The sequence below is a fragment of the Rhinolophus sinicus genome, linkage group LG12 (assembly GCF_036562045.2).
Source record: "Rhinolophus sinicus isolate RSC01 linkage group LG12, ASM3656204v1, whole genome shotgun sequence".
NCBI lineage: Eukaryota > Metazoa > Chordata > Mammalia > Chiroptera > Rhinolophidae > Rhinolophus > Rhinolophus sinicus.
The window spans coordinates 12,710,940-12,730,823 of record NC_133761.1 but is presented as its reverse complement, the minus strand read 5'-3'; the positions used below and the strand labels follow the sequence as shown (position 1 = coordinate 12,730,823).

Below are 19,884 nucleotides of genomic sequence, written 5' to 3'. Positions count from 1 at the left end.
CCTTGGGAACATGATGGAGAAATGTTGGATGATACCACTGAATAAGTTTGCAGGTTAAATGGGCACACCAAAGGGTGCCAACATAGCTAGGATTGAGGTCCTAGGGGTGAGCCTGAAGACCCCAGGGCACACTCCCATTCCATCCACGTTTTTATTTGTGGCTTAAATGAAGACCTAAATGCTACCCTTAGAACCCTACGGTGTGCAGGCTTTGGAACTCACACTGCTACTTATGAGCTACAATGATACATGAAGACACTGTCACAAAAACAAAAACAAAAGAAAAGTAAAAAAGAAAAAAAAAACTGTTTCCTCATCCATAAAATGAAGGATAGTAACACTTGCTTCATTGGCTTATTTGGAGGATTAAATGGGATGATGTAGGGAGAATGCTGGTCCCTGTGCCTGAACCTTGCAGAGAGTCAGCAGACACCATTGTGGTCAGAGAAACTGGGAGCGACAGTGAACTTGTGGGATGATAGGCAGCCTCCTAGAAGGTCTTCATGGACAAGAAGAATGAGCCAAATCTAGTGACTTGCAGAACAGCATTGAGCCCCACAGGAACAGGTTAATGTCACCAAGTTGAGAAATGGACCAATGACTGTCACCTGCCAACCAGGTCCTTTCCTCCACTTCCAGGGGAAAAGGGAAAGCAGGATAGTAACAGGTCTAGGGTATCTAGGTGAGGATCCTTCCACATGGAAAGAAGATGGTTAAGGAGTAAGAATCCCTCTTTCATGTTTAGAAAGATTGCTAAAAATTCAGTAAGCTCCTTCTTAGTATCGAGTGCTGTCCATTCATTCATTTGTTCATTCATTCCTTCATTCAATGTACTGTCAAATATTTATTGATCACCTCTCATGTGCCAGGTCTTGCAGGCTCTTGGGGAACAAAACAGGAAGAGATTCCTGCCCTTATGGAACTTTCATTCTGGGTCTGGGGAGAGAGACAATAAGCAAAAATAATAAGTAAGGAAATCATGTATTTTACTAGAAAATGATTGTTGCCATGGGGAAAAAAATAATAATCCAGGACATGAAGGAAGTGGGGGAATGAGTCATGGGGTTTTCTGGGACAAGAGCAGTCCAGGCAGAGGAACAAAGCTGAGGCAAAGGCCCTAAGGCAGGAGAGTGCCTGAGGGGTGCCGGGAAAACAAGGACACCAATGTGTGCAGAAGAGCAGTGAAGGGAGGACAGTGGGCCAGGAGACACAGATGGCCTAGAGCCTCAAGGTCATGGTCCGGACCTCATCCATCTCAGTGTGTGATGGCGTCATGTGGTTCACACCTCTACGATAGTTCTTCTTCTTATCTGTTTTTACAGATGAATAAACTGAAATTTATAGCCAAAAGTCCCCTTCATTTTATATCTGAGAAAATTGATACACAAAGATGGGGAGTGACTTGTCAAAGGCCACAGAGTGGGAAAAATGGCACTGGGCTAGGACTTGGGTCCCCGATTCTCAGTCCAGAACGCGCCCACCTATCTGGCCCAGAAATGAACTTCCTTTGAAGGAGGTGACTCAGGCCCTTTCTTGAAGATTTGGGTACAGATCAGGGAGCTCTTAACACTGCGTTGCTGCCAGATCTTCTAGGTGGGCTATACAATGTCCTTCTCAGTAAGGGGTTTAATGTGGAAAATCTGAAGATGGTTACCATGTTAAACATACATGTTAATAAATACTGATGAGGGAAGGAAGGACATTGACTTGTAATATGAACGTTGCAGCCATCGTAGTAAATTCCGACACATACTGATTGCTTCCTGTGGGCCAGGCCCTGTTGTAAGCTGTTGATATGTGTTCATTCATTTATTCCTTACCATCACCCTAAGAGATACATAGGTACTGTTCTTACCCTCATCTTATCGGTGAGGAAACTGAAGCACAGAAAGATGAGATAACTTGCCGAACGAAGGTCGCACCCTAAGCAAAGAGCTGAGCTAGACTCAAAGCCCAGTCAGTGTGGCTTCAGAGTCTGTGCTCTTAACCACTCTGCTCACACAGATTGGCCAGACCCCAGGAAGGTTTCACCAGCCACAGGATTTGGGTCACCAAAAGCTATGTGTCCATTTCCTGTGAGCACCTGGGGAGTGGATAAGTGGCCCCTTTCATTTCCCCGTGTTCTTACCTGGAAGAAGCTCCTTTCTCGCAGCTTCCCATCAGATACAGGGACTCTCAGAGCTTGGTTGGCAGGATGATTTTCAAACACCTTTCTATGAAAGAAGTCCCAAGTAGATCCCATCTCTTATCCCCTCTCTGACATAAAACATGACTGTTTCTGCTTAGAGTTATTTGAGGAGAGAAAGAAGCCATCCCCATGGATTAAAAACAGGACTCAGTATAGGCTGCTCTGTTAGTAATGATGAAGATTAGCATTTATGCACTGCTTACACTTTCCAACAAGCTGTCACATAAAGTCATTGTGTCATCAGTTCCAGCAGGGTTCTAGGTTGTCATCACTTTATAGATGAGAAAGCTGAGATGAGTTCGGGAAAGTTCAATGATTTGTTTAGTTGCTTAGTGACACTGCTTACGGATAAGTTGATTGGAGAGAGCAGACTTGTACCCAAGACAAGACCCAAAGTTCTTGCTACAACTCGAGGCTGACTCAACAGCCACACTCAGAATATAGCCCTTAAGACTATGTTCTTGAATCACAGGAGCACTTCCTTCTGTCTTTCTTCCGGAAAACAAGCATAAAGAGCCGTGGCAAATTCCTGGGGGTATCTACTTAGACTCAAAAGGTATTTAAGAAGCCAGTTTCTAGAATTGTGTCTCCATGAAAAAAATTGTTTTTATTCCCTGGGATCTGCCTGGCTGTGTCTGTTTTACTAAGTTGGGTTGCTAAGGGATCGACACCCATTGGCCACATGAAGGAGTTTGTGTTGATATTATTGTTGTGAAAAAGCACATATTGATCCCCACCACTTAAGATACATGTGACTAATTTTTTTTCTCTCTTCCATTTCGTGCAACTTTTGCTTACAACCTTCTTGGCGTAATTGACACATTGGCTCAGGCCTCCAAGACTGTCAACTTGGAACCTCAGATCCGTTAAATCAGTAATGACAGATGTGATTATTTACAAGAAAATAGAAGTCACTATAATTAGACCTTCTAAAGAGTACATTTGGGTGGAGAATGAAAAAGCACAAGCATAATCTGGCATGGTGTGTGTTCTTCTCCACTCTGTGAAAGGAGGTGTTGGGGTGTCTGACACCCTCCACAGACACTGCCGTTTATCAATTCTCATGACACAGCTATTGATAGATTTGGGAAGGCCAGGTGGTAGAGCGAGCATTAGATTTGGCACCAGAAGTGGTTTCAGTTCTGCACTTAGCCACTTGTCCTCAGCATCAGTTTCTTTTTTCAGTCATGAAATGGGGATAAATATGAATATCCTTACCTCATCATAGGGTTGTGAAAATTAAAGTGATGAAGTAAGACAGGTATCAAGCAGCATGCCTGATATAAGGCATCATGCATACAGAACTGAGTGGTACATGTTCCTGCCCTTCTTGAGTACGACACTTGATGTCCATGACCCTCCTTTTTTTTCATTGGAAAATATAGAGGATGCCCATCTCATACAACGGAGGTGGGACTTGGAGAAAATGAGGTATATGAAACGGCTTCATAACCATTTGGTGCTGTTTCAGGCCTCCCTCTTCCTATTATTATTTTTTAAACATCCGTAATACTTACCATGGATTGCATGAGTCATGAGCCAGGCACTGTAGCAAGCAGGATCGGCTTCTCCATTAGGTACAATAAGCACAGTGCCGAGGGCCTGTGACTTACAGTTTAATTTTCCTTTCTTTTAAATTCAGAAGAAATAAATGAATATAATAATAGTGCATATAAAATCAAATATAAAAATAATAAATAATAATAATAAACATGATCATGAATTCCGCCTGGAGTATATTCATCTTTATACCAATTATAATTGTAAAACCTAATCGTTAATGTTTTTTGTGTGTTGGTGGGTTTTTATAAATGCAGAAAGGACTGGCAAAGGCAAAAGGGCCTAGGGCTCACAGAATTCATAATGCAGCCTTGGTTGTAGGAGCTTTACAAAAGTTAGTTCAGTCATTCTCAAAAAGGTTTTTACAGACCAGGAAACTGAAGCTAGGGCAGGTTACAAAACTTTTCCAAAGCCACATGGTTAGCAATTAGTCAAGTTGGGCTAACAGTTGTAACAAACCCCAAAGTTTGTTAACTTAACACCTTAGGAGTTTACTTCTCGCTCACACAATTCAGTGTGGGTGTTTGGCAGGCATTCTTCCACACAGTGATTCAGGGATCCAGGCTCTTTCCTTTTTGTGGCTCTGTCTCCCTCAAGTCCTGGGAGCTCTCTCCATTCAGTTGGTAGATGAAGAAAGAGAGAGAGAACCACAAATGGGAGGTTTTCAGAGGCAAGGTCTGGAATTCTGCTCCATTCCATTGGCCAGAATGTGATCACATGACCATCCTAACTTCAAGGAAGGCTGGGAAATGTAGTCCAACTACAAACCTGGGAGGGAAAGGACATCATGGATACCAGGGAGGTCTCTCAATCCCTGACACATTGACAGTGCTGGATGCCAGAATAGGTCTTTATACACGAAGTCCATCTCTTTCTACTCCTCTTAGCTGATTCTTGTCACTCTTAACTTCCACAAAACCCCTTTATGGGCCCTATTCCCCTGCCAGACTTGCCTACTCACTCTCCCCAGCACTAGACCTTTGCCTAGGCCCTAGGAAGAGAGAGATGCATTGGGAGCTCCTCCCCATCCTGGAATCGTTGTCAGGCTGGCTTGAAAAAGCTGCAGCCAGGTGTTAGGCCCACTGTAGTTACCAGTCCCGGCCCACAGGGTATGTCTGAGCAAGTGATGAAGCCGGTGACTACTTCCTCAGTGCGAGACTAGGGGGCTATGCAGGGGGTTTCAGAGAGCAGGAGGAAAGAGGTTCGAGCTGGAGTCTTGGCTGGACCATGCGCTTTGAGCAAGGCATCAGCGGTAAGGGGATGGTACCAGATGACCTTGCAGCACTGGTCACAATCCTGGTATGACTGGTTATTTTCCAAAAGTGAATTGTATGACTTGGTCTTCTGTGTGTTTCTTTTGGGCACCTATGATCCCAAAGGACAAGCTGGAACCAGCTGAAGACTAGATGCCCTGCAGACAATTTTAATAACCACTGTGCAAGCCCAGTGACCCTGAGGATATTCCAGTAGTTCTGGTGTTGGGGGGTCCTCAGCTCCTCTAGGATCCGACCAAAGTTGTCTGTTACAAGATCCTCCCTGAGTTGAATTAAAATGTCTCCCTCCTCCAGGAAGCCCTCAGGGGTCCCCACCTTTTCAGAACTAGGGGCGCTTGTTGTCATTCCACCTATAGGTCCTGCATCACCTCGTAATATCTCTCATGGTCACCCTTTCTTTATCTGCTGCTGGCCTCCGACACAAGAAAGCCAAGATCACTCCTAGAGCCAAGTAGTCAAGGACATTTCTGAGCCCTGAGTCTGCATCACAGACTAAGCAGCATTTACTCAATTCGAACATTTCATCCAGATTCACACCCAAGTCTGGTTTTTCTATAAGGAGAGAATTGATACCCAGGCACCATCCTAATTTTCTTTTATTTGGTGATGAGAAAAGCACACTAAGAAAAAAAAAGGGGGGTCTGTCTGAAATGTCCGTGCCCATATCCTGAGTCTCTGTGAGATGAATGCAGTCACAGTTGATACCTGTGCTTTGTCAGAAACAACCTGCTTCCATCAGACCTGGTCACATCCCCTGGCTGCCATTTGCCATGTGATTGACACCCAGACACGGTCCCTCATTTCTTTCTGCCTGTTTCCTTATCTGTCAAATCGGGATCCGACTGGGCTGGCTGGCGGGGTAGCTGTGAGGTTTCAATGAGTGCATAGGAGACAGCAATTGGCACACAACTCTCCTCTCATCCCTGTTAGTGTCTTACGCAGGCGCAAACCCTTGCTTAAAAATGTGTCTTGGCATCCAGGATGCTCCCTGGGAGGAATTTGTTTTTGCTTTAATGCCGAGGACGTTTGCATGAAAACAGGATCTTCGTTGCTTAGGAATTGATCAACTCCTGCTGCTGCTTTTTCCCCACTGAAGTGCCACAGGCAAGCGAGTGACGAGTGACAATAGGGTCCTCCTCAGATGCAGGATGGTGGCTGCTCAGGAAGGATTACAGAGGCCATGGAGTCAAACGAGAATCAGAAATCAGTCGTAGGCTGAAGAGAACTTGCAGGTAGAAGGTGCCCTTAGTGGAAGGACCCCTGCAGGGAGTGAACATTTTCTGCAGGTCTAGTTTGTTCTAGATGCTGAGGGGCGAAGAAAAGAAGAGGTGAGATGTTTAAGACGTGGCCTCCAACCTGCAAGGATATCAAGTAACAATGAAGACTGCAGGAGTGAGTGACAGGCACCAGTGCTGCCAGCAGAAGCTGGGAGTGAGGAGCTGGACAGACTTGGGTCCTGCTGGTTGCCCACGGGGTAAACGTGGATATGCTGCTTAACCCTTCTGCACCCCAGTTTCCTCACCTTCAGAATACCACCCACCTCTCAGGGTCGTTATGAGGATTCAATGAGATACTATACGTTAGGTGGTTGGCCTCAAGGTAAGCCCTCGATAGAGCCAAACCGTTGTTACTAATAGTAACAACCATTCGTAATATTAAGTTGGTGGAAAAGTAATTGTGGTTGAAAAGGTTAAAAATCATCGCAAGCACTGCAGTTACTTTTGCACCAACCTGATAAAACCAGCTGCTCTACGTCCTAAGGAAGAGATATCCAAATGGCCACAGACGGCTGTTTAGAGGAAGGACTTCAACTTGATGTGACACAGCTGTGTCCACTGCAGACCGTTCTTGAGGTTTGGGAGATACTGTCTGTTCAAGAAGTCGAAGTAAAATTGCCCATGTGAACTGAAAGGAGGGGTTCCAGGTCTCCCGATCTGTAGGGTCCCGCTGCCCGTTTGTGACCTCAGCCTGGCCCCAGGGGCATCAGCACAGAAAGGACAGAGAGGAGAGGAGGCTGGAGTTGTCAACTGCCCAGGTGCTTCCTTTTGCCTCTGAGCGTGGTTTCTAGAGGACAGTGGGGTTTTCATGTCCCAATGCCCATGAGAGGCCAGGCAACTTTCGCTCATATCTTTAATATATGGGAATCAAGCTGAGAGCCTGCAGAAAATACCTGCGTGGCCAGGCCCCACTCCCTTGCCTTGGCTTGCCTGCCTTCCCGGGCTTCCCCTCCCATCTGCCTATCTGAGGGTGTCCATAAATCCAGTTTTCGGAGCCCTCGGGGACTGGCAAGGCCGCCATGGCCCTCAGTCACATCACGATGGAAACAATTGAAAACCACTTGGCAAAAGAAGGGGTGACCTAATGTTTTAGAGCAAGAATACATTTTTTTTTCCTCGCCATTCTTTTTCAAGCCCTGGGGAGAAAGCCGTTTGCTCTCCAAGCTCTGTCAAGCTGGTACCCCCAGGTTCCTCACTCTGTGTCCCCTGTCCCAGATCACCCTGCGGTGGGAGGCCAGGCTGCCCAGCTGGCGATGGCCTCCTCCCAGGCCGAGCAGCAAGAGGAGCAGATCAGACCTTACCTTCCTGACTTGCCAGGCTGCCTTGGTCCCCTCAGAGACAAGGCTATGGCCACACAGGCCTGTGGGGAAACCCATATATGGAGCCCGGGGAATGTGGCTCTGGCAGGTGGCCTGGAAAAAATGGCCGTGTTCTGAGGGCGAACAACGCCGAATTATAAATAGCACCACCTCCCTCCCCTTCCAGCTTGCCATGTCTGTCACTGGAGGGCTGACAGTTTAAATTTAAGAGGACAGAACAGGACAAGGGGGTGGGGAGTGGGGATGAAGGGGAAACGCCGGATGGTGCAATAAGTTCAGCTGCTGGCTGGGGATTGGTAAAGAGCGTCGTCACCCCACGATGGGACTGAGAAGGGGATGCAGTTAAGGCTGCAGAGTGACTACTGATTTCATGCATGTTTATAAGCCAAATAAGCATTGAGGGAATACTAAAGGAAGCTCGAACTCCAGGAGATGGTTTTGGAGGAGCTTCAGAGCCATTAAAAAGTAATAATAATAATCAGCTGCCTAAGAATATAAATGGTTTCTCTCTGGTTCTGAAAGGTCAGCCGTTCTGGCTTCCACATCAAAAGCTATGGTCAGGTACCCACGAAGGCCCAGCCCTGGAGCCTCTCCCAGAGGATTTCTCAGTGGGTGTTGTGTCTCCCTGACACAGGAAGCAGGGGCACTCACTTTTTCTCTGCAAACCTCTGCATGTGTTGCTCACCACACACAGGTGATGAATTTAGAAGGTGTTAGAAAAAAAGAAAGGAAGGCAGGAATGTGCAGCCCTGGCTGTAGAAAGCCACCCAGTGGTTCACATCTGGGTAACAGTGAAGCGTGGGAAATGTTGCAGGGAATTCTGAAGGAGGGACAGGCTGGTTCTGCAGAAACCTGAAGTCCTTGTTTGTGTCCTTCACTCCCCGGGGTGCTCCTGGGGACCAGTGGCCATGTCTTCCAGTTTGCTGCCCAGCCCTCCATGGTGGGACCGGGAGGAGCTCTGCTGGGTGCTGTGATGAGACATAGGTGCCCAGGAGCACATGGGGAGCCGGGACACCCTCCATGGGTGTCAGTGCCTCCTTTGCGAGCAGGCAGAGCTGGCAGTTGTTGCTCGTATCCTTTGTTGTAGCACTTTTGCGTCCATAGCAATGATTTGGAAATGCGTGAATTGATTGGTTTCTCCTCTCCTACCTTTATGATTCTTATTTCCTGTGTCATTTGCAGCAACACTTGAAATCAAACATGTGAAAAAAAAAAAAGATTAAAGAGTTGCAGGCAAACCTTTGTATCTTTTGGACACTCCTCAAAAGAAGATTTCCAGACCCCACAGAATGCAAGCAACCCGTAGACATGAAGAGAGTGGGTGGACATTGGAACTCGGGGTTAGATTTGGAATGACCATCTAAGGGAGTGGTTTTCAAACTACGCTTCAGGAGCCCAGTGGGGGGATGTGCCTCAAAGGCCCCCACTGAGAGGGGCCATCCAGACTCTCACACCTATACCAAACAAAGCAGCTTCACTCTTACCTGTTTTAGGTATTAGATTGCACTTTTTTTAAAAAAAATGAATGCCTTAAAAAGTTTGAAAACAATAGTGTAGCACACGCTGTCCTTTTAGTGCTAAGTAAAAGAGGGGGAAGGGAATTTTCCCAAGGTCACTGCTGGGATCATGGCCCTTGTTTTAAGAAGGGAAATCCCAGGGGGTTGGGACTGGGAGGGACCGCAGGGAGCATCTTATCAACCTCCTTCCTTCTGTAACTGAGGTCCAGGGATGTGATAGGATTTGTTCAAGAGACAGTCAGTGGCAGACCTGGGATTTGAAGCCATCTCAGGTCTCGTAAAAGAGGCATGATGTGCCATCAGAAGCCAAAATGATGGGGTTAGATCTGATCAAGACAGCTTCCCAGAGGAAGTGACACTGAGCAGAGATTAAAAAAAAGATGATGGGAGACAAGAAGGTGACAAAGGGCAGGGAGAGCATCGAAGCAGAGAAACCACACAGGTGCTTGGTCATCTCACCACTCCTGGGAAACAGGGGCTTGGGAAAAACAGCAGCTCCCGTGGGAAGACTGCTCCCATCTGTCTCTGTGTTGACCTCTCACCTAGGGTCCATGGAAGGTGAGTGGCATCACCACCTGTCAGGTAAGGCCCATGCTGTGGGTTCTCAGAGCGGTCCTCCAGCAGACCTGGAGCCCAGCTTATCATGAATGGAGGCTGCTCCCCGGAGAGGCATTTCTGCCAGAGCCCAGGCAGGATGCCGTGCTGGAAGGCTTGTTGCAGCAGGACTTGAATACATAATAGGCCTCATCTGATGTGAGCTGTGAGAAAGTCCAGACGGCCTTCGCTAGACAGGAAAGGACATTGCAGGGACGGCAGGGTTCTTTCTCAGAAAAACTCCCTGTGGCTCCTTGGAGAGAATATTAGTCTTTCTCTCAGGGCGTGTACTTTCCATGAGTACAGGGTGTGCCCTGGTTTAGGCCCCAGATCTTGTTTCTGGGCCTGGGGTGTAGAATTTATTCCTTTATCAAAGACTGAAGGAGAACTTGGATAAAGATCCCCGACACTCTGGACATTGATCATTGCCACTCGGATACACTTTAAAAACACATGTATGTTCTTTACAACATAACACCCTAGGAGAAGATTCCAGTTCTTATACTCTGCTCTCTGGGACATGTGAAAACCAGCATCTGTTCATGCCTGCAGAGGCCAGCTCGTCCAATCATGGGTTCATCGTATTCTCCAGGTCCGTGCATCCAGCAGAACTGAGGCTGAATTCAGGACAGTCCAGGAGAATGTGTGCAGGGATTTACTAATTCTGCAATACAGCAGGGACCTCCCGGTCACTCCCATTTTCTGATATGCATTGGCAGGGGGACTCCTACATTAAATGTACTTTGCATTCATGACAGTCATAGTCACCGTTCTGTCATGCCAGCCTGGGTCCTGTTGGAGTGTGCAGACACCAGCGTCATGCTTCCACTGTCTCTGTGCCAGTGTTTCTCAAAATGTGTTCTGAGGAGCAAGAGTCTTGCAAGATGCTCTATGACAAAAGGGTTTCATTGTCACCTTAATTTGGGAAATGCTGCACACTGATTCATTCTGTGTGTTAGGTCTCTGCTCAGATATCAACACCTCCCTGAGGTCCGCTCAGACCTCTGTCCCCTTACCTGCTCTGTTCTGCGGAGTTCTTTTGCATCCCAATTTTCATGTTTGTTTGCTTTTGTATTGTCTGCCTCTCACACACCAACAATACACCATTCACTAGTGACCTTGTCTGTTTTATTCAGTACTACATCCCTTATGCTTGGAATGCTGCCTGGTTCAATAAAATAATATGTCGAATGAACACATGAACCAATTAATTAATATATTCAAACCCTCAGGACTCCTCCACATATAATTATGTTTAATTTTTTTCCCTTTTCCTTGGCTCAATATTTTTTTCGTTTTTCCTTAAATGCCCAGCTCATCTTGTCTTGTAGGCCCAGGTCAAATTTGACCTGGGAGGCCGGCCTGACCACCCTGCTGACAGTAGCCAGCCTCCCTGTCCCACTCTATCTCGTCACCAGGTTTCATTTCTTTCGGAGTCCTAATGACCAGTGGGAAATGGCTTGTTCATTAGTTCTGTGGGCATTGGCTTCGTCAACAAAAGATCACTGCCACCAATCCAATGGCACTAAGAGTCCCCAATCTGGGGCGCCGTAAAAGGAGAAACTTTACTCAGGTAAACACTTTGCAAACCTGGGGAAACAGCTGCAGCTTCAGGCAGAAACCGAAAGTGCACTTCCTTCAGACAAAGGGGAGGCCCACATATATATATATAAATACATATATATATATATATATATATAGAGAGAGAGAGAGAGAGAGAGAGAGAGTTCCCGCCTTGGTCCCTGATTGGTCCATTTTCATGCAAATAAGCAATTTAAATTTGCACATTTGATCCTGATTGGTTGGAATCACACATCCTGATTGGTCACATGGAACAGCTCTGATTGGTTGGTAAATATGCAAATGAGGGTACTACAGCTGCACAGTTCCAATTGGAGGAGGTGGGTCTCAGCCCCTTGGTCAAAATATGATTCCAGGAACTCCTTTATAAGGTAGACTCAGAAGGCAGAACACTGTGCAAGAGGCTTGGCAGCTTAGTCTGCAGCTTTTCCGTGATATGCAGTGTGCTTGAGAGGCCTCTAAAAACAATGGCTACTCTATTCTGGTTATGAATTTGGGCCCTGTTAAACATCCCCAAAGGTCCTTTTTGGCAAATATATATCTTCTCAGGGTTCACAGCTCACTCCTGTGACGTGAGCTCTCTTTAGGCAGGGATGACATTGTCTGCCCTATTCACCACTGACTCCCCCAGTACCTAGAACAGCTCCTGGTAAGAGTGCAATAACGGTTTGCTGCATGCATAGCCCTCTTTTATGACTAACCCTCATCAACAGCCGATAGAAATTAAAGTCCACCAAACACAGTTTGGGAAATGTTGTTTTCTGTGAACCCTCGCCACAAGTTGCCAGCCATCATATTAATAGAACAGTGGCTGTTTCACTCTTCATAAAAGTCCCAAGTGTCAGAACTGGAAGGGACATTAGAGACCACCTCGCCCACGGCTCTTGTTTTTTGGGAGGGAGAACTAGAGGCTTAGTTGGTACTAACTCAGGAGTGGTCCCCCAAGGCTTTGTCCCTTACTCAAATTATCCTTCAGTATTAGTTTCTTATTGCTGCTGTAACAAACTCCCATAAATTTAGTGGCTTACAAGAACACGCATTTGTTATCTGACAGTTCTGGAGGTCAGAAGTCTGAAATGGGTCTCCCTGGACTAAAATCAAGGTGATGACAGTGCTGTTCCTTCTGGAGACTGTAGGGGAGAATCCGTTTCCTGGCCTTTTCCAGCTTCTAGAAGCTGCCCATATTCCTTGGCTCAAGGCTCCTTCCTCCATCTCAAAGCCAGCACTGTCCAGTTGCATCTTTCTCAAGATGCTGCTCTCCGACTCTGACTCTCCTGCCTCCCTTTTTCATTTCTAAGTACTTTTGCTATTAACTTTGGGCCCATTCACATAAACCTGGATCATCTCCCCATCTCAACATCCTTACCTTAGACACATCAGCAAAGTCTCTTGGGTCATGTCAGGCAACATTTTCACAGGCACCGGGGATGAGGGCATGGTCATCTTTGGAGGAGGCCTTATTCTGTCTGCCACACCTCCCATCACACCATCTGCCTCTTGGTATGCGGTCAGGCATATGCACATTCCTGCCTCCCCTCGCCCCCCACCATGTGCCCCAGCTCTTTCTGCACCTCTTAGTTATAATACTTGTCACATTACTTTACAGCTCATTCAGTGTCTGGCTGCTGGCCAGGCTGTGACTTCCACATGGGCAACGCCTGGTCATTTCTGTGCTCAAACGGTAGCACATTCCTGGCACTTAGTAAGGGCGCAGGAAGTGCTGGTTGCCTCGGCTGAGATAGAAGTGCTTCATCTCCTTTCATCATAGCCCCACCTCACTCCCGTTCAGTGAACTGAAGGGGCCCCCAGATCCTGCATGGAGCTTGAGCTCTACCGTAGTATTGGTCTCGCGGAAGTCAAGAGAGACCCTGGCCACTGCATATGTTAGCCTCCTGGAATATTAAAATATGAAGGAAAAAAAGGTAAAACGGATTACAAAAATTGTAGATCTGTAAAATATTTAAATGAGCAAGTTAACTCTTTTGACATCTAAATACTATGCCACAAACTCATGCTACATGCTAGCATATCACGAGGTTTATATTTAGAATATATTAATTCAGGATATTCTACAGTTGTCATAGTCCCAAATTCAAACTGCCACATGCAACCTGTGTCTTGTACGGACTGTGTCAAAAGTTTAAATTTATGCCCTTTCATCAAAGAGGCCTAGTCTAAGAAGCCTTTCTGTGCACACTTCCAGGCCTCCGGCTCTTGCAAGAGACCCTGCTTGGAATAAAGGCCGAAGGAAAAGCATCTAGGATGCAGTTTAATGCTCAGGATCAGACCTTGGGCAAGTCACATCCCTCATAAACTCCTTTGTACTCCCTGTCATTGGCTGGGGGGTGGGGGTGGGGGGCAGATTCAGAGTTCATGACCTCTAAGTTCCCTTTTCACCATCCTATTACCTAGAAGGATCTGTGGTAGATGCTGCCACCTGGTTTCTGGTAAAATGTAGCCACAGTGACAGTTTTGCTTCTGGCCTGAGCCAATAAGTGATTGCATCACTGGCCTTCCTTTTCCGGACATCCTAGCAGGTTCCTTCTCTCTCCCCAGTCATTCAGAGCCTCACAGAATCCTAGAGCATTTGAGGGGGGCACCTTGGAGATGATTTGGTCCAGCCCCCAGTCTGAGGTCTGCAGAGAATAAACTACCATCCAAGTCAGGGCTTGAATCCCAGGTCTCCCAGCTGCCCCCTAAATTTCCACTACACCATCTCAGACTAGAAGAGGTAGGTTGGTTTCTTACTCTGCAGTGAATACAGATTGAAAAAGCATAGAAAGTTCTGATTTGGAAGCAGCTTTGATAGCTTTGGAAAAGAAAACAGGACCCCGAAAAATCATAAACAATCGAAAACAATTTGTATGTTTGTGTGGTATGTGTTTTTCTGTATCTGTGCTCTATTTTACAATTAAAAAAATATGTGTTTTGAAAGTCACAAATAAACAAAACTGAATAAATGGAATTTCAGGTCAAGTCAGCCAAGAGCCCTTTATTCCTTTCCTGAACTCTTTCGGGCCTGTTCTTATTCTACCTCCTCCGTAAAGCTTCCTTCAGCCCTTCTGCCCACCACAGCCCTGCCACACCCTCCAGCATCTATGGCCAGTCATTCATTTGCTCTTCCATCCATCAGATAATTATGAGGGCCCTCCTACACTGTATACCCTTGATGATACGCAGTGTGATATAGTAAAATGGCACAGGCCCAGGTGTCCAGCAGAGGGTTCAAGTCTTTACTGGTTTCCTATCTCTGAATATCTCTGGGCCCCACATTCCACATTTGCAAAGTAAAGGGCCTGTTCTAAATGAGGCTTGCAAACCCCAGTGAATACAGATGTCAGGCAGGTGAAGGGAATGAGAGAGGCTAGCCAGGAGTGAGTAATAGGGAGTAGTGGTGACTTTGGCAAATTAGAAAGCCCAGGCTCAGTCCAAAACGGACACTTGCCACTGAGCTCAGGATGATTGTTCCCATACAGGAAGTGGATTCAGTGATGGCCAGAGATCCCCTTTTTGTTTTTTCGAGAAAAGTAGGGAATTTTGATTTTTATGAGACATTTCCAAAATGTTTTAAGCATTGTGTAGGTCATAGAAAAATGTGGTTGGAGGCCAAATCCAGCCTCAGCCACCCTGTTTGCAAGGCCTGGGCCAGAGATTCGGTAGAATGCATCCTGGCTTTATCATTCCAGTAGGTGGGTACCACTCCAGTAGGTGCTACCATATGTGCCTTACTTCCTTTGCACCTGGATGTGTGTTTCTCACACTGCAGTCAAAGCATATGTTGTCCCTAGAAGACAGTAGGTGCTCAATTAATGATAGCTATAAAGGACTAGATCCACGTGTCATGTCCCACCCCAAGACAGGCATAGGACTTGATACACAAAGTTATATGTAAGAGTATATGCTCACTAAATAGGCAGGAACTTCAACTTTTAATGCTACTGTAGAACCAGTTATGAAGTAGGTTGCTTGCAAGAAGCCCAGGGTTTTTGGCAAAATGGGTGTAATATTTGGTACAGAGGCTGATTCCCCTGAAACATCTAAGAGAGCCCCCTGGTCTGTAATTTACCCTACTTTCTTATGCAGGTAAGAGAAATGGGGTCCCGCTGGACTGTGCCATTTATCAAAGGCCAAACTGTGTCCTTCGGGACTAAATTAATTTATTCCTTCAAGCCACAATTTCTCTGTCACCCTTTCTTTATTTCCTCCTTCATAACCCTGTACTCACCAGGAGATGCTAACAGACAAGTCAGGGACACATCTTACTTACCAGGGGCAGGACTTGGGCTCTGGGCAGAGAAGCTATGAGACTGAGCGCATCTCCTGCAGCTGAAGGGAACACAAAGAAACCCTTGAGCCCAGTGGCATCGGCCTCTTTTCTTCACTGGAGGGAAAATGGACCATTATTCTCACCGTCCCCATTCCCACCAGCCCTCCACTTAACCTCCAAGCAAGAGAGGCCCGTGTTTCTAGCAGGTTTCTTTGCTGGACCCTCCAACAACATATTAGCATATTTTGCATTCAAAAGGACTTGGAGATGAATTAAATGATTGGCATGGTGTTTCAAAAGGGTTTTCCAAACTACTAGTAATTGTGTGGTTTTGAAATTCACCGTGCCTGCCTGAAATGCCCTGGGCCTGGCAGCCAGCTTAATCAGGCGACATTGTACCAGGCGGGACATATTTTAAGGCTCATGATACCCAGTGATTGCCTGAACAGTACCTGGAGACTTGCTAAAGAGAACCTTGTCCTAGTTTTTGAGCAGAGCTGGCAGTTCATTTTCCTTCCTTACAGAGCTGAGATTTATGCCAATTCAAAACCTCTCTTTCGGAGAGGCCGGGGTCAGCCCTGTAGCAGCCTGCTGAGGCGCCAGGCAGTGTAGACAGGATCCAAATCTTGACAGCCGACTAATGGAGGTGAAGCTTGGGGGGTGGGTGCTAGGTTGGGCCCTTATGGCACTGCTCTGGCCAAGGGGGGCTATGTGTAGGGGGCAAGTGTGGTGGAAGCTTCCAGAATTGCTCTGGGAAATGCTGTTCCAGACCAACCTCCTCATTTTTCAGGTGAGGAAGATGGCACTCAGGATGACTAGTACTTGCCCAGGGTCACAAGCCATTTTTTTACTGTTCTGTGAAAGTAGAGTTCAGATTCGTTTTTTTTACCAGTCCCTAGAAAAGAAGCAGGAGATAAGGATGGTGGGGGTTTGGATAAGGGTGATGGGGTTGGATAGGGTGCCTTGGAGGAGATTCGGAAATCTGAGCTGGAGGAATTTAGAAAATGACAAGCTGTGGGAGAACCTTAGGCTGTTTAGAATAATAAAGGGTTGTTGTTGATTATTATAGTAATGATAATGATGATGGTAATAATTGCTAACATTTGGGGCGCTTTCTCTGTCTCAAGCACAGTGCCAAGCACTATTTCTATATTACCTCATTTAATCCTCACAGCAACTCTGTGAAGTGAGTTAGTACTGATACAGCCCTATCTTACAGATGAGAAAACTGAGGCTCAAGAGATTAAGTGGCCCAAGGTTATCCAGATCTGATTTCAGAATCAGACTCTTTAGAAAGGAAAGGAGAGAATCTGTAAGTAAATGATTGAGAAATGGTAGGATTGGGCCACCAGCCCCCTGGAAAGTATGAAGAACAGAGACAAGATGAGGGGGAAAAGAGCTGGAACCCAGGAGAGTGCTGGGGGCACCTCGAAGGTTCCGGTCCGGAGAGCAAAGGGAGGTGCAGTGTGCACGGAACAAAGGGTCCTCTGTGAACTGGATTCCAGTGTCTGCAGGGAGAGCCGCTTTGGCCTAAGGGCAGAAGCACAGGTCTGGGGCTCAGGAGAGGAATAAGGCAAAAATTCCTGTTTATTTTTAAGAACTGAAGGGATAGAGGGAGGGAGGGAGGGAGGGAGGGAGGGAGGGAGGGAGGGAGGGAGGGAGGGAGGGAGGGAGGGAGGGAGGGAAAGAAGGAAGGAAAGAAGGAAGGAAAGGGAGGGGGAGAGAGAGAGAGAGAGACAGAGATAAAGATAGAGATGGGGACAGAGGAGACCCGTACACGTATACACACACACACACACACACACACACACACCCTTCAGGAGTGACTGTAATGGACAGTGTATCCTCAAACTAGCTCAACCTGAGTCATTATGTGGAATAAGGGTGAGAGGCCTGATCATAAGAGAAACCAAAACTTAGGAAGACGGGGAAAGCCATGACCCTTGCACATTTCCAACAGTGTCAGGCTGGAGGAATCTCAGGAGATGCCACCCCATAACACACCTTGATTGACTGGAGAGCCCTCAGGGTCGAGTGAGATAACAGTGGGGACAGGGACCTTAGATGATATCCTGAAGCAGCCCCAGGGGACATGGGCTGGGTGTATGGCAGGATAAAAAGGGGGCTGCCCTGAATGTGGTGAGTGGTTCATTCCATCTCAGATATTCCCCCCTTCATAGGGTTGATGCGCGTTATATCTGAATGGTCTCCTAGAAGGCTAATTACAGGTTCTTCTCACTGGGAATAAACCACATAACATGGATTTGAGTTCTACCAGGGTCTTATGGGCTGCATTGTAGTTACACAGAGCTTCCAGGAGATGGTATATAATAATTTATCCTACAAATTGAGGGTATTGATTTTTTTTTCAAAAGTCATTAAAACACTGCAAAAAGTTAGAAAACATTTACTTAACTCTGAGCCAGCAATTGAATAGAATATTACATAACCATTTTAGTGTTGGTTATGAGAACTATGTAATAATAAAGGTAGATGTATGCATGGGATATTAGATAAAACAGAATATATAAAATGTATGTATAGCAGAATAACAATTTTTAAGGAATCCAGAAATACCCAGTCACATAACTGCTCAGTCAGGATTCAACCCAGACAGCATGCACCTTCTTAATTACAACTACACTGCACTACCGAGGGCATCTTACGATACTTTTTAACTCCAAATCCGCAAATCCAAAAATAAGTTGTTTGGATCTGCAAAATTTGCGTGTAAACAAGGCCTGTTACCTTTTACTCTCATCAAAGAGCTTCAAGAACTTATACCAGTGGTTAGAGTTGTGTGATGGACTATGGATAGTTTTTCTTTACTTTTCAAAATGTGTTGAATGTGCTTATATTCCCTTTATAAGGATATACACATATATACATTCATATAAATGAGAAAAAGAATAAGAGCAGTATGAAAACTCTCCCATCTCATTCTAGGAGCTGGGTAAGAAAGTCTCTACTTGAGTGCTGAGTGGCTTATAAACAACAGAAATGTCTTTCTCACAGTTCTGGAGGCTGGGAAAGCCAAGATCAAAGGGCTGGCAGATTTGGTACCTGATGAGGGCCCACTTCCTGCTTCATAGATGGCCAACGTTTTGCTGTGTGCTCACATGGTGGAAGGGGTGAGGGAGCTCTCTGGGATCTTTTTGTTAGGGCACTAATCCCATTCAAGAGGGCTCCACCCTCTTGACTAAATCACTTCCTAATGGCCTCACCTCTCAATACTATTAGATTGGGCATTAGGATTTAACATAAATTTGCAGGGGTGGGGGGAAGGAGGACACAGACATTCAGCATAGCAGGGACCAAACATAAAAGATTGGTTCCACCTTCGAGTGCTAAGGTGCTTCGGGGTGGAGACCAAATATACCAGCAAAGTCAGGTGACGACAATTGCAAAGCAGTAACTCCAGGAACTGAGGGCTCTGAATTTTTAGAGTGCCAAAAGGATACAAAATAAATGACTCCATTTGGAATTCGTCTTGACAGGTTTTCTACATATTAAAGGGAAGTTTGTACTGGCATTTTGAAGTAGCAATGGCCCCAGACTGGCAGAAGGAATGTCATGGACAGACTGTGTAGGGAACTCTGCTGGCGCTGAGGAAGTGGGAGAATCTGAATATACCACATTGAGGGACTTTATCATGTTAAATTATGAGTTTGACTGACCATGCAAAGGAAATTAACCGGTACCAGGCTTCTCGTTGATCTTAGTTATTAAATAAGTTTGTCCTCCTGCAACCCCAACATTTTTCAGATGCCCACCTCCTTTCCAAAACAAGAACCAGTTTAGTGAGGTCACTCACCAGTCACCCCATTTGCATGTGGTGGTCAGAGCTGGTCAGGGTATAATTCAGATAAATTAATTTTGCAAATTCCTGCTGGATTTACAGGCGGGGAATGGAGGATGATAATTTGAGATTTAAAAAATGCATTTCATTAACTAGGCACTCTCTTCCCTACTCTCTCTCTTTTCTCCTTCTGAATACCCATTATCTTTATGTTTCCCATTCTAATGAAGTCTGATAGTGCTCATAGAGTTCTTTCATTTTAAAAAAAAATCTTAGTTCTCTCTCCACCTGAATTAGTTCTAGATTTCTATCTTCAAGCTCACCCGTTCTCTCTTCCATCTGGTCTACTCTATTTCCAATGCTTTCTAATGTGTACATCTTCTCATTTATTGAGTTCTTCAGCTCCAGAATTTCTGTTTGGTTCTTTCTTAGAGTTTCAATCTCTTTGGTAAAGTACTCCTGTTCATTCATTTTATTTCTGAATTCATCGAACTGCCTTTCTCAGTTT

At 45.9% G+C, this 19,884-nt stretch overlaps 1 protein-coding gene and 1 long non-coding RNA gene across 3 annotated transcripts in view; one reads left to right on the top strand and one right to left on the bottom strand.

Moving 5' to 3' along the window:
• ZHX2 (zinc fingers and homeoboxes 2) overlaps positions 1 to 19,884 on the top strand; it is a 144,199-nt gene that overhangs the window by 22,991 nt on the left and 101,324 nt on the right. The window lies entirely within an intron of this gene.
• LOC141567867 (uncharacterized) lies at positions 5,600 to 7,821 on the bottom strand. The gene is made up of 2 exons (XR_012490797.1): positions 7,601 to 7,821; positions 5,600 to 6,327 (listed from the first exon to the last, which is right to left on the bottom strand). It is a non-coding gene; the product is annotated as an uncharacterized LOC141567867 (long non-coding RNA).